Raw genomic sequence first — 15,125 nt, forward strand, 5'->3', positions numbered from 1 at the left:
CGGTCATTTATCCTTCTTTATAGTGTTAATAATAGAAGCATTGATCTTACTAGAATTCATTATGAATTTCCTATAAAAGCTAGCAAGGCCATGAAAACTTCTTACCTCAAAAACATGTTTTGGTGAAGGCCACTCTATGATTGCCTTGATCTTCTCTGGATCCATCTTTAACCCATCAGCAGAAACAACAAAGCCCAAATATACCAACTCTTCCTTCTTGAATGAACATTTCTTTAGATTTAACAGTAACTTTATTTGTTGTAGCCTCTGTAAGACATAATTCAGATGTCTCACATGTTCCTGTTTAGATCTATTGTAAACTAATATATCATCCAAATTCACTATTACAAATTTAACAATAAATTCTTTCAGAACTTCATTCGTAAGCCTCATAAATGTACTAGGATCATTTGATAACCCAAAAGGCATTATCATCCATTCATACAGTCCTCCATTTGTTTTAAAAGCAGTTTTCCACTCATCTCCCTCTCTAATTTTTATTTGATGATAAATCCGGTTTTGTAAAATATCTTTCTCCACTCAAACACTCCATCAAATATTCAATTCTAGGTAAAGGAAATCTATACTTGATTGTTATCTTGTTGATTTCCCTTGAATCAGTGCACATTCTCTAGCCTCCATCTTTCTTTGGACTCAACACTGTTGGCACTACATAAGGAGTCATAATCTCTCTAATTAGTCCTTTATCCAACACTTCTTGTACCTGGTTTCTAATTCCTTCATTTCCTATGGGAGTCATCCTGTAAGCTACTTTATTTGGTAGGTTTTCCCCTGGGATCAAATCTATATGATGATTGATTTTTCTAATGGGTGGTAACTCATTAGGAAAATCATCTACAATGATATCACAATAATTTTCTAGCATCTCTTGAAATTCAATTGGTAATTCCGAAATCTTAGTAGAAGTAATTATTACCTTGGATTTTCAAATAAATGCAAAATTTACCTCATCCTCTTCAATCTGTTGTAGGTATTCTTTTCCACTCAACAACAAGGTCTTTGGATAAGACTTTCTTGATGCATCCTCTTCTTCCATAGGCAACAATGTATGATTGACACCATCTTTACCAAATTTGTATGTGTTCCTTTTTCCATCATGCATAGCTCCTCTGTCATACTACCAAGGTCTTCTTAGAAATATGTGACACACATCCATAGGCATCACATCACACAGAATTTTGTCTTTGTATTTGCCCAAGTGCAACTCCACTTCACATTATTCATTTACTAACAACTGATGTCCTTTTTGAAGCCATGACACATTGTAAGGTGTTGGATGTTTCTTGGTCTTCAATTTCAACTTCTCCACCACTTCTGTAGAGACCAACTTATCAGTGCTACCACTATCAATTATCATTTGGTAGGATTTTACTTGAACCTTGCACATAGTCCTAAACAAAGTATTTCTCTGTGCTAGTTCAACAACTTCCTTTGTTGGCTTTACCAAAAATTTGTTAACTACCAAAGTTTCCCCTCTCTCTAGTACATTTTCTTCTTCTGGCACCTTTTTTGCTTCTTCTTCAGTGTGAGAAACAATTCCATTTTTTTGATTTGTTCCTGCATTTTCTGGGAACTCATAGGCTCTGTGTCCCAGCTTCTTACATCTGTAACATTTTATTTCTCTTCCTCTACCTCTGCCTCCACTTCCTTTGGAAAAACTCTCTCTGCCACTTGCATCACCTCCTGTGGGTGTATGCTGACTTGATCTATTGCTAGTTGCATCTCTAGGTGTTGTAGACCTTCCTCTCCACCTTAAATTCCCCTTCCTCAGAAAGTACCTCTATTTCTGGCAGATTACTTCCTCATGAACTTTTCTTCAGCCTTCAATACCATCTAATAAGCTTCTTCTACTATTTTAGGAGACATCACACTTATCTCATCTTGAATCTTCATTATGAGACCATTCACATATATTGCAACCTTCTCATATGTATCTTGAATTTGTCTAGCTCTTATGCTCATTTTTTAGAATTCATCTGTGTATTCTTTTACTGTCATAGACCTGTGTCTAAGGTTCTACATCTGTTTAAATAATGTATGTTGATAATCACTCGGAAAAAACTTACTTCTCAACTTTTCCACTATCCTATTCCAATTTTTAATTGGCTGCTTATCAAGTCTCCATCTTTCTACCTGCACTCCATCCCACAAAAGTGTTGCATGTCCTTTCAATTTTGGGACAGCAAATTTCACTCTCTTTCCTTCTTTTGTTTCTTCATAATCAAAGAACTTCTCCATGTCATTAATCCAGTCTATCAACTCCTCAAGATTTGAACCTCTTTTGTAAAATGAAACCTCAAGTTTGGGTTTAGATGTGGATCTCAACACTGACCTAAAGAACCTCATTTTACGAGCAACATCTGCAGGTTCCTCTTCTTTTGCAGCTTCAACTTTAGGCTCACTGACATCTCCAGCATCTGTATCTCTTCCCATTTTTATTGCTCCCATTCTAGCTTGTATATGTTGCATAGCTTCCAACACTTCAACATTTACAACTGGTCTTCCTCTTCTTTGACCACCACCACGTCTTCCTCCAACTCTGAAAGCCATGTTAGATTTATTTCTCTAATCTTGGAGATCCTGATCAGCGTCAATAGGCTACTTTGATACCACTAATGGTGGGGTCATTGCAGGTGTAAGGGATAACAATTCAAAATGAGTGACTATCATTTCTAATTCAGGTGGAAGTTCTTCTTGGAACTCCCTTGGAGTTCCAGTCATCCTCCACTAAATGTAGTTATTCTGCTCCGAAAAACATAATTGTTAAAGGTGTCTGCAAGTTATTTCAGGTCTGAAATTTGAAATAACTTGCACACACATTTACCATGTGATCACCGTCGAATCACGCCGTTCATAACGAATGGATCTGATCGACTGAACTTCAACTGGAATAAATCACAATTGATAACTCATTAGGTCCAAAAATGAAATTAACGTACACACATTTTTCCACTCGATATCCATCGGATCTGCCTCCTTTAATCGGATGGCCTAGGTTAACTGAGCTATTAACCTAGTTTAATAAAATATCACGTCCGTTTTTGGATTAACCTTCTCGCTTTTAACCCACACGATGACTGTAGATCTGTCAATCTATTGATCAGACTACTTTCGCTCTTCTTTTGGATTTAGCGTGATTTTTCATACTTTTCTCATTCCACTATGATTTTAGAACTTCCGCCAAGTTTAGTTCTTATCTATTGAATTCAGAATATTTCTAACTAAAGCTCTGTGGTTCAAAATACATTCGATTTATCCTAATACATAGTGAATGAGGATTTAAACACAATAACACAAGATCCTGCAAAACTCTAATTCAACAGGCCAAATTCGAAATCAATGACATTCAAAGAGATTCCGAAGGAAATTCAAACCTCTGGGATTGACCATTCGTGCACAAAATACATAGAAACATAGAGAGATTACAAATTTTACGGTCTAATCTTCCACAACTAAATCCCTTTACATTCATTCATAACTTACATAAATACTTGTACATACAACAACCAGATCCTATACTAAAGGATCGACACTACCTAATCCTATGTAAACTACATGATATTCTCCTCAAGAATGTCAACTAAGCCTAACTACTTGAATTTATTACAAGGTAATCCAAACCCCTCAATTCTAGCCTAAATCCTATCTAGAAAGCTTTGTAAAGTGACAGCTAAAGGATCCCACTCCTTTGCTTGTAATTTTTTTTGTATTTTTGGAATAAAATCAAATTCTTTTGTCTTCAAGCCTCATGCTCCTGCATCAATTTTCCAGACGTTTAACTAGCTGAAATGTTATTTTGTGTTCTTTTCTTGAAAAGAAATGTTTATCTATGATTGATGGTATTTTAAATAAATAATAATAAAATATATAACTTTAGAAAAATAGTTGCAACTTTCATAGCTTAGAAAAATTATATCCCGGATCAAAACATGTAGAAACATTAAAATCTTCAAATTTGGTTTTTGGGTTTTAGTTTTACTGAATTGGCCACTATGGTTACGCTGGAGTTTCTCTAGAGAGCCATGCCATTTTTCACCACACACATGAAAGAGGTTTGAATGAGATACTACATAATTACTTACAATTGGTTTGAATTTGATTAAGACAGTCAAACTCATCAGATACTCACCGACATATGTTTAAAGCTTAAAATTATTAAAACAATAATTTAGAATTTAGAAATATATATATATATATATATATATATATATATATATATATATATATATATATATATATATATATATATATATATTCTCCTGACCTGATCCTGTTGCAGATGCTCCAACTTCAAGCTATATAGTTTAATGTATTTTCTTCAAGCATTCCTGTACTTAGACAAACCATTGTCAAACTCAATGCTACAAACAAAGAAAATGATAGGCAAGTAAAATTAGAACAATCTCCATAGTCATTCTTAGTGCTCTAGAATTCAAATAAGAAAGGCAACTTAACAATTTCCTTGGAAATGGTATTATATAGTGGAGAAATATAACAACAGACACATGAAAGAATGGAATAGAAAAAATAGGATTATCATTTTAAAGCTAGACATGAAAAATCTAGAATAAATCGACAACCAGTTGATGATAAGTGTCTATGAGTAGTAATTCACCACGTATCAGTGAATAAGTATGCTAAAATTTTGTAACCTTTTGGTTAGCATAGGTTGGTTATTCTTTCTGATAATTTTAGCCTCTGTGTTTAGATTCATAGAAGAAGCATATCCAAACAATAACTATAGCACGTAAAATGTGTCATTGTAGAAACCAAAATAAGCCACCAACACCATTGAGTTTCAAACAAACAACTTCCATAAGTAGAACAAAAGATGAGTTTGTTGATCCATATGGGCATGATTCAAAGTAAATCCAAGAAGTGTGACACAACTTTCTGCGCACATCAACCAGGACTACATTTATAGCATACTGCCACCACATTCTTGGCCAGCCAACACCAGTTCTAGCCAAAAATATCTTAATACCAAGGTCGAAATCGGGCATACCTAACAAGTACACAACCAATTAATATGATTTAGCAAAAAAATAGACATTTTGTGAGTAGAAACAATCCCTTTTAGAGGATGTAAGAATTCTCTTAATCATACTTTACAAAACTGAAAACGAGAAACAAAAACAACCAGAAAGATTGGTTATAAGATAAATGACTTGTGGAAGAAAGCAACCAGCACATTACCATGTATCCATGAAGCCTAAAATATGTATATTATATTCAGATGTAAGAAAACAATAATCATATACCACAAACTAGTAAAGCCACATATGAAAATATCATACCAACATAGGTACCAAAAATAACAATAAGTTCATAGCAGATCAGAATAATGTCTCCATATTAATTGGAGAAGATAATAATATAGTTCAAACAAACTAAAACTATTAGTGACCTACAAAACCTCTTTCTAAAATGGGATCCAGAACCACACAAGGAAAAGTTCTAGATGCTTCCATTGTTAGTCAAAGTGATGTAGAGGAGCTTAAAAAATGCATTAACCTATAGGCCATGAGCTCCATAGCTTGTATAGGAAACATTAATTTCATCACGACTTCTTAAAAATTATTCTTTTCTACAAAATTCAATAGGACAGAAGCTCAATCTGTTAAAGGACACGAATCTAGTTAAATTTTCCAGAAGTTTAACTAGCTGAAATGTTATTTTGTGTTCTTTTCTTGAAAGGAAATGCTTATCTATGATTGATGGTATTTTAAATTCATTTAGTCAAAAAATTATCATACTTAGGAATGATCTTTAGGGGCACCGAGTACTTGAGGAAAGGTTTTTATGGGAGACTGTAAACAACACATATCCAAAACTTGTGTTGAAATAGCAAAGTTGGTAGACTCCTTGTAAGTAAGCCTCTATAGTACCATAAACACACAAAGTGCGTTGGATAAATCTTGATGACCAAAAAAAAATTACCTGTGGTTAATTTACACCAAATTATTCGTTAATACGGGTCAGTTATTAATAGCAGGAGGAACAATCCTAAGATAGGGGAAAATAAACATAGATGAATCACTTATTTATAGAGGAAGGATGGAAAAAGGAAACTACTAGTTGTTAACGCCAAAATGAAGATGCGTTGAAGCCTTTGAAATGATTAACTTGGGAATCTAAAAAACACATTTTTATGTGGTTTATTTCTTTATGATAAATTAATTTCAAACATAAAATATTGGTTATCAAAACATAAGCTTGTCGTCCTTGTATCCTATAACTGAAAGAAAGAAAATACAACCACGGAATAACCTGGTAATTCCATATACATGGAGTCTTGAGCAAAGAAACTTGTAATTCACACAAACAAAAGAAAATAGAACAAATTATACAAAATATATATAAAAATTTGATTGAAACAAAAAAATTACAACAAAAATTGAAGGAATGCACAGTTTTAGCCTTATTATGAGAAAACTTAATTGGACACTTACATTTGCTAAAAACCCACATCTTTATGATTGTAGATAAAATTATTACACCAAAACAAGCTAGAATGTGCCATACAACACATTCAGGGAGCCAAACTTCTCTAGAAAGATCTGATCAACTTATAGTATACATTAATAACACCATCCATACATATTAAGGGATGCCTAGTACTCAGATAGAAGAACAAAGGAGGAAAATAAAAAATAAAACTCTAAGAGCAAGATGAAACCCTAATATGTAGCCTCGGCAAAATTTAACAAAATTTGGCATTACAAACACGAGAGTGTGCTCGAAAAAGTAAGAATAGGAAATACCCAGGGGCTGAAATAGTAGCATCGAACACTGTCTCCTACCAGTCCCATTGGACTCAGTCCAAAAGAACCTGCAATTCAAAGGAATGCCAATGAAATGAGTAAGGAATTGTTAAAGGAGGCATATGTGAGAAATCATGGAGGAAAGCAGAAAAATTGTAACACAGTAAAGGATTTAACTGAGGTGAGTCGAGTATGTCACCATAACCGATAAAGCACTTTTCAGGTTCCCCTCCCATGCACCCAAGTTGTTTGATCAAGGGTATGGAAATAAATAACAATGATTGTGACCAGGTGGAAGGGTTGTATGTCACCTCGGTTCCAGCAAAAATGAGAATGGGTAATGCTACACCCACGCATACTATTATGTAAATCAACCAGATCCAAGTTGGGTTGGAAAAACATAGATCAACAATAGAAAAATTAGTCCAAGTTCCAAACACAAAGTTACAAATTATCAAGTTACAAGGCTATGCATTCAATATCACCACGACCAAGACCTTAGGGAGGAATTCGCATCACTTAATCAAATCCAGGTACTTGATGTAATAATTATTAACCTCTCGTAGTGATTATGGAATATTGGAATATGTAATTCTGTGTTAATTTTATTTAATGATTTTATTTTTTTTAATGGTATGACAAGTGGATGTTATAGTAATTTTATTTAATGAATTTTTATATGGTATTCCAAGTGGATGTTATAATAAGGTTTGAGGTGATGGTAGAACTTGGACCAGATATGACATGTGTGCATGGAACTTTATGTTGTTTTCATCATGTGCTAATTTGATATTTTTGAGGTGGAGTTTCTTGTGTGAAAGTAATTGTATGCTTATTTAAAGACATGATGCAAACCAAATTTAAAGAAATAGTATTAGTATTTATTTATGATGTTTTTAAAAAGAAACATGACAAAAAGGATAATTAAAGAAATGGTATTAGTATTTATTTAAGATGTTTAAAAAAACAAAACATGGGGAAAATAATAATTTAAAAATTGTAATCCTTAGCAAAATAATACTTCAAAAATATTATTTATTTATTATTATGAGCAAAAAGAATAATTAAAAAAATGATATTACTATTTACGCCTTAGCAAAAGAATACTTAAAAAATATCATTTATTTATTATTATGAGAAAAAAGAATAATGAAAGACCCTCAATACTTAAATAAAAAAATGATATTAATATTTATTTATGACCTTCAAAAAAACCACGAGAAGAAGAATAATTATCATGAAAAGGGAAAATTAATAAACCAAAAGGATAAAAAGTTAAAATATTAGTGTGGAAAATTTAAAATTATATATATATATATATATATATATATATATATATATATATATATATATATAATTTTCTCTTTGAAATTTATAATATTTAATATTTAATAAAAAAAATTGTTGAGCCGATATGCTCATTCTATAGTCCAATGTCCAATGTGAAGGCAATGTATAAGTATATCCATCTATAAATAGAAAAAGAATGTCGACTATAATAAAAATGAAAAAAAATGTTATGCATATTTAATTAATTGTCCATATAACCTAATATAATTTCATGTAAAGAAATTAGAAGTACAAGAAAAATATGTAAGATATTTAATACGTGATGTCAACTTCATATATATCTATATATAGAAAAAATTTGTTGAAATAAAATATTTTAATGTTGTATAGAATGAAATATCCAATGTGGGTTAAGAATAAAATATTTTAATATGAATTAATATTGACATATATTTAAAAATATATCAATAACAAAAGATGGATTAGGTTGTTTTTTGCACTCTGAAATAAGTTTACACATTATGAAATTTTATCCTTCTCTGCTTAAGTTAGATCTATGGTTAAGATGGATCTATGCTGGAATAATTATTCATATGAAATTTGATCCTTCTCTGCTCAAGTTACATATGTGGTGAAGATGGATCTATGCTAGTATAATTAGTCCCAAGTCAGAGAGAAATGGAATCATTAGGTATCAATGGGAAAGAGGGCATGATGGCTAGGGATTTGGCTGAAAAATCATGATGGCTAGGGATTTTGCTGAAAACTCTGAGGTCTCTCGTCACGGGTAATGAATGCATCAGCGAATGAAACATGTAAAAATATATTGTAAATTTAGAAACATGTTCGGTATTAGTTACTTCACAGCGGGTACTTTAAAAAAAAATGTATAAATAGAATTTTCCAAATTTTTAATGGGAAAACATTATTAAAATGATAGATAGATACTAATATACCAATATGGATATCTGATAGGCTAGCGTAGTGTTTTTCTTTTCACATGAGCATTGGTATCTAGTAGGCTAGCATAGTGTTTTTCTTTTCACATGAAAAACCATGTTGTAACTCACATTTAGGGGAGAGATATCTAATGTTGTGCATGGACCAGTAATTGATATAGTACTCGTCCCATCAAACCACCAAAAGTTGAGACTTTTGCAACCATATTTAAACAAAAGTAAATAACATTAAGTGAAAATATGTTTTAATTTATGTCCAAAATTTCCCAAAACATTGACTGGGCCCACAACTATCCATAAATAGTATCATAATACTTAAGAGTACAAATCATATTGAACCAACTAGAAAATAGATAAAACCATGAATCCTTCCAAAATGGTCTATTCTAGAAGTACAAAGTAGCAGTCACTTCAACCCCCACTCATGAGAACTGAAGCTGTGTATCCCAAATAAATATCCATACCTGCACATAATAAAAGTGAATTTATGTCAACCATAATTATGCTATTCATCAACATTTAAACTCATTGTGTTCAATAAATGACACCCAACCCAATAAAATTTAAACCCACTGTGTTCAATAAATGACACCCAACTCAATAACTTCAACAAATGACACCCAACCATTCTATTCCCCGTTAAAATAGATCAAAACACATGGATCAATGAAAAATAAATTCCTAGCCATTGGATCACATCACACATCACAATTAAGCCTTTGCAATCCATGTCCATCGTCGCCACCAATTAAATTCAAGTGAAAAAAAAGTGTAAAAGAAGTTCAACCACAGCTGAAGTTGCATGTTTAACATTCAAACTATTCACCAGCCCTGGAGACAAACCATCACGGAACATTTGGCAGTATATTAGAATATCACAGTTAGTTTCTCTATACATTTTTACTTTTAAATTCATGCATATGATATTTTGGAAAAACTAAATAAAGTTAGGACACAACATTGTTCGATCACAATTCCAACGTAAAAAGTTTCAAAATGCAATATATTGCTTATTGTTCACAAATATGTATGTTTATTACTTCATCTCATAACTGAAATCTCACAAGAAAACATGACACCTATGTATCTAACTTGGGGAAAGACGAAATAAAGAAATTGAATTAGCCAAGAGTAAAAAAATTGCAACGATATAGTACCAATAAAGGATATTTTAGTGAACAATATAGTACCAAAACCAACATCATTCCACAACCTAGTAATTGGGTCTTTTTGCTAAAGTTTGAAAGAAGGAACTAGTTAAGTACGTTGGTCTATTGGAGGAGCACCAAGGACCAAAGTTTTTGTCCATGGCACCAAAACTACCATTGAAAGTACATCCAAGAGAAACCAACATACCATGGGGAAATAAAACATCCATCTTGCATATAAATAATATGTCCAATAAAGACAAATAACATTGTGTTGAGGACAAATATCCACACAATCAAGTTAATATATTGTAATAATTTGATAGTCATCCATATAGTCATCCAATATATTTTTCCACTTGTCAGTAGAAATTGCATTAAAGGAGTTGAGAGGGGTCTCCCTTTGTAAACAAACATCCATAAGACATGTCATGACCCAATGTTCGGTTTGATTGGGTGGGTCATTGCACAAGTCAGGACACAATGTTCTTACATGAAAAAGTGGAGATAAGTTCTTGTTAGTTAGATGAAAATATAAGCATTCAAACACAACACAAATAAATACACAAGCTTATGCTTCAATAAAGAATTTATATTCTATAATGCCATCCACCCACATTTACCCATGATAATCGGTTCACAGGGGTAAACATGTGATGAATATTTACTATGATATGATTAAACTCCCTAAGTACAGTTAAGGAAGTGGAACCGACTAACCAACACGTTACAGACCTCCATCATGTGCTACAGGACCCCCAGGAGCCAATCCACCACTCTCGGCACCCAACCCTTGAGTTAACCTAGCCTTTCAACCCTACCATACATCACTTGGTCTATGTGAAACTATACCGTACATCACTGCATAAATGGCACTTCAAGTGATACCTGTAGCCATTATTTCAAGGAAGTTAACTTTTAGAGTGATAATATCTCTCTATCTCTCTCTCTTTGTGTGTTTTGAGATAAGTTGACCCTATCACTTGGATAAAACTCAAGGCGTTGGGCTCATCTCAAGTGATACTCATAGCCATTATCGTAAGGAAGTTAAGTTTTAAATTGATAATATCTCTCTTTCACATTGTGTGTTTCTAGAGAAGTTGACCCTATCGCTTGGATAACACTCAAGGTGTTGGGTTTGTTATAGAATATATTGGAGAAAATTACAACATTATCCTAGTGTGGGAAATAATTAGGCTTAAAGGTTAAAAGTTTCTATGGTTTTTGTTATGGTGATTACTTGTAACTAAACACTAAATTGATTGCCTTACAACAATGAAGAAAAGACATAAGCATGTGATAAGAGTACATATGAAGTTATAACATTGACAAGGTTGACATCACAAATGGTTATGTTGATTATTTGAAGGTTAGTGTTTGATTTCATTAAAATGATACTGCAAGTACCAAAAACAACAACATGAGATAGGATTGGTGCATGGAATCCACCATCCAAGACACCTTCATTTCAAAATTTGCATGACCTCCAGTCTATTCCAATTCACTTGCATGAGGATAATTTTGATATATCAGTGGAATAATCAATATGTGAGCTATTCTTGAGTCCAACAGATGCATGAAATCAAGATTGACACCTCGAATGGGGTGGGTTTAGAGATTTTCATATAGGTATGATGCCTTATGCGAGTGGATTAGGTTTACTTTTTTTTTACAATTTGATTGCATGAAGACAAGCTTGAAGGGTTAATAAAACTGGAGAGTTGATAAGTGTGAAAAACGTGTTGTCGCTCTATTTGGATAGTTCCACATCATATAACTTGTTGACCTAGAATGGAATATCCCTATAATGGTATTTTTTTCCAGTAAGTTCTCTACTTAATGGATATGTGTTACAGGAATCAAGATATGACATTTTTCTCAGCATACTCAGTTGAAGTTGGGTTGTCAAGCTAAAGCAGACAAGAGGTTGTACACCCTGTGAAGAACTCTAAAGTTGCAACTAAATCTGAAGATAGTCATTGATTTTTCTCAGGAGAAGAATAATAATACTAACAAGTGTCTTGTTCCTTATACACCACATCAACATGCACACAACCATCTGGTACTCTTCAGTGTTTCCATGGTTATAGTCAATGTTTCCATGGTTATAGCTAGAATTTAATGTTTATAAACAAATCTTAGCATTAGTTTCAAATCTTTGAAATACAAACCAAATAAATGAATGGAAAAAAGATATTGTATGAATAATATCAATGATATGGTTTGTCTACCTTGGGAAGAGTCCAAATAAGACCATCAATTATCTTATTGGTCCTCAAAGTTAAATTGATAAATTGATAGGTTGAGAACAACGGTAATTTTATGAACATGGTAAAGTTCATAAAAAAATTGGATTCATATGCACAAGTACATTATATGTTGCACTAAATTCTTGAGAACTGGTCAGTTTAGTAGAGAACAAGTCAGTTTGGTGCTTTAAGGTTAGTTCAGTACAAGACCAACCTTAGCCAATCTGAACAACCAAATTAGACTAGTACAACTCTTACACAATTGGGACCAACCAATTCCACTAGTTCTAGGCTAGTTCTAATAAGAGTGTTCCCTTCTCATCTTCCTCTCAAGTCATTTTTTTGGATCCTTTCAGGAATGGTGATTTGGAGAGTGCCATAAACTATCAGACTATTGTGAGTGCCTAAGATCATAGGTAGTTAACCCTTGATAAACAGGAATTTGCAAGGAAGTAGTACAAACATCCCAAAAGATATTTAGTGAGGACGTGCATGGAATGAACTATTACATACCTCCCAAGATAGTTAGTGAGGACGTGCACGACCAAAAAGCATCAGAAAAAAATATCCAACCTCAAAAACCTATCCAAAACATTGAAGTGTGGTGCAAAACAAATTGTTGGTAGGATATAAATGCTACCAACAATTATTACCCCTCCAATTTCACAAGAAGCTCCTACTCAAGCTACCTCCTCCACTATGGTTATAGTAAGTTCCTGCAACTATGTGAGCTATAAGAAATTAAAATTTCCTTGGAATCTCCAAAAATCTTAGGGAACTTGACTTCTCTGCATGCCCCAACTATTTTGGGTTGATTGATCAGTTAACTGGATGATCACTGAGTTTGACTAAAGTCCCACTGCTTAAATGACCTTCCACTAGTTCCTCCAAAAGTTAGAACTAGTTTAACTGAGAACAACCTGAGATAATTGACCTTTATTGCTTCAAATTAGCAATCACATATGAAGAACTAAAATCTAACTCCAACTCAGATTTATTGCATAAACTAGGTGACACAAGCCGTGTCACACAAGTTAACATCATCTAAATTCTTTGTTGATGTGGAAATTAGAATTTTTTCAATTTAATCAATGAAAAATCAAATCGATAATTTCTTGTTGAAATTTGCAATGCATAGTTCATTGGAATGTATTACTTTCACTATGAACTTGGCATAATTCACATGTTAAGTTCATAAGTTTTTGTGTTGATGTGGTTCTATGTGTTGCGTATATAAAGAATAGGTGTCCATCCCTCGCTCTTAGAAACAAGACTCCCTATGAAATGTGGTATGGCCCCATTCCTTCGGTGAGGTATCTTAGGGGTTTTGGTTCCTCCTATTATGCCATCATACCTAAGGAAAAGATAAAAAAAAAAAAACTCAATGCAATAAGTCATAAATGTATCTTCTTTGGGTACTCATACCTCCAAAGCATACCATCTCTATGATGAAGTGAATAAGAAGTTTATAATATCTAGAGATGTGATCTTTCTTGAGTTTTCCAAGATTGACAATGTTGTTGAGTGGCAGATTAATTGTTTGGATAGATTCGAACATGCAAAGTATTTTCAAGCGTTTGATAGTGAGATTCCACATCTCCTTATCTTAGCTCTATACTTTCTATGAAGAGCCTTGAAGAAATCAGGTTGAAGGAAATTCCTTCCCTTGCTTTGTTAGGAAAGAGCTAAGAGACCACTGGCAGTAGGTAGCCAAATATGACAAGTAGTGAGGGTACATGCAAGATACAAAGAAAGGATTAATGCAAAGGAGTGTAATGAATATATACATATCATCAAACATCCTTCATCCCACTTAGGATGCCTTTCATCATGCTCAGTGAATCATAAGATCATGTTGGTCACAACCTCTGTAGATTAAATAAACAAGTGGTAAAGCTCTTAATCTTCTAAGCTATGTAATAAACAAGTGAAAGGGAGAAAGACACGTAGAGGAATCACATGGAATGACTTTCAGTTCTTGCAACCATGCATGTCATTGAGGACAGAATGATACGACAATGATAGGCAAACTTTTAAGCTACAGTAATAGGTGTATTTCAAAAGCTGTGCTTTCTGTTCAATACCTAGCCTCCAAAAGGTTATGCATCAGCTGGAGTCTTCATGTGGTCTTGATATTCTATCATACCTTGGGTTCCTTGGTCTACTTATTTTTCTCCTCAGCTCCTTGAGAGTCATCTATCATGTCATCCTTCTTCGTGGCCCCTGAGAGACATAATTGTGTAGTTTCAGCGGGAAGTAACTATTGTAGTATGAGGCCCTGGGAGGACACATTAACACAATTTTAGGATGCAAGGAATTGTTATGGGATCAAGCCCTGGGAAGATAGATCTATGCAATTTCAGGACGCAAGGTAGATTGCGTAGTCAAGGGACAAAATTGCACAGTTTTTGGAGACAGTGGCTTCTGACTGAGGGAAGGATATTGGAAAAAACCACTATGTAGTTTTGAATGCTAAGGGAGGTTGGGATTTTTGTGCATTACACAGTTCCAATAGGAAAGAGAAAGGTTTGAGGGTTACATATGTGAAGTGTGCAGTTAAGGAAAGTTGGATGAGGCTATGCTGCTAAGGGAACTACGAAATTTGGATAAATGTGTGGGATTAATGAAACTGATGTGAACAATGATAAAACTTGACTACAATCACATAATTGATAACTTAGCTATACAATATAG

The sequence above is a fragment of the Pinus tabuliformis genome, chromosome 1_2, assembly GCF_031772625.1.
Source record: "Pinus tabuliformis cultivar Carrire ecotype Pingquan chromosome 1_2, CPIR1, whole genome shotgun sequence".
NCBI lineage: Eukaryota > Viridiplantae > Streptophyta > Pinopsida > Pinales > Pinaceae > Pinus > Pinus tabuliformis.